General features: G+C 43.8%; 1 non-coding gene across 1 annotated transcript; it reads right to left on the reverse strand.

Moving 5' to 3' along the window:
• Positions 1 to 880: 880 nt before the first annotated feature.
• On the reverse strand, positions 881 to 986 carry LOC118492767. Its single transcript, XR_004894769.1, has one exon. It is a non-coding gene; the product is annotated as a small nucleolar RNA R71 (small nucleolar RNA).
• Positions 987 to 1,303: the final 317 nt, after the last annotated feature.

The raw sequence follows: 1,303 nt of genomic DNA on the forward strand, positions 1-1,303 counted from the left end.
GGTCCGTCATATTCGAGCCATACCATAGCACCAATTTCGTCTATTGTCCATGCTACACCGTTTCGACCATCAAATCAGTCGGGGTTTCAATACTCGACTCTTCCATTTGGGCAATCGTCGGGAATTCAAGGAGATGGGTATGATGAAGGTTATGAGGAGTTTGAAGGTTTTGATGAAGACGGGTACGGTTATGGGGGTGATGGAGAGCAAGGGGAGTACGGTTATATGTAAGGCCAAGTACAAGTGATTCCAAACGTTGGTGGGGTACAACAACAACAACTCATACCTCAACATATTAGGCCAAGGCCACAAGGGCCACAATTGCAACGTCCGGTACCCTTACAACAAGTTCGTCCACAGAATGTACAACCTCAATTCCAAAGGCCAATTCAAAACCCACCGATGCCACAACAACAATTTCAACAACCAAATGTACCACAAGGGCACATTCCAAGACCAATGGGAGTTCGTCCAAGGGGTAGGTTTGGTGTACCAAGGAGGCATCTTAGAGAGCATGCGAGGGGTATTGAAGCGCATTTTCGGCCGGTGATTACTCACAATCCTTCACCAGTGGTTATTCCTCATAACAACCAAGGGAGAACTTTTGAAGTAAGAACAAATTCTTTACAAAGTTTGCCGAAATACAAGGGGCTAGCAACGGAGGAGCCTTATTTCCATTTGGAAGCCTATGACTCAATTTGCAATACTCTTGGGAGTCAAGGATTTTCGGCCGATGATATCAAGTTGGTATTATTTCAATTTTCTTTGGAGGACAAGGCAAAGAAGTGGTTCTACACTTTGCCTTCGGCATCTATTTATACTTGGGCGGAAATGCAACAAATTTTCCTAGACGAGTTTTATACCGCCCAAAAGACCAACGATGCTAGGAAGGGGTTGAGGAGTTTCCAACAACAACAAGGCGAAATGTTCCATGAAGCCTTCGAGCGCTTTAATATGATGATCAAAAATTGTCCTCATCATGGGATTGAACTTTGGGAGTTGATAAATGCCTTCCACGAGGGGTTAAGTGCCGAAGATGCTCGTGATTTGATGTCCATTACAAATGGATCTTTTGGCACCAATTATGAGAATGATGATTGGGAGTTTTTGGAACAAATGGCCATTACCTCAAAGAGAAAAGCTCAAGCATCAAGGAGAGCACGACCGGCCGTTACTCGAACACAAATGCATACAGCCAATGATGGTAATGTACAAACTTCTAACTAAATTTATGATGTTTGTGCTATTTGCAATGAAATAGGTCATGCGGCTGAAGATTGCCAAGGAATGGTGGAAGGGCAAT

The sequence above is a fragment of the Helianthus annuus genome, chromosome 5 (genome assembly GCF_002127325.2).
Source record: "Helianthus annuus cultivar XRQ/B chromosome 5, HanXRQr2.0-SUNRISE, whole genome shotgun sequence".
In the NCBI taxonomy this organism is placed as follows: Eukaryota; Viridiplantae; Streptophyta; class Magnoliopsida; order Asterales; family Asteraceae; genus Helianthus; species Helianthus annuus.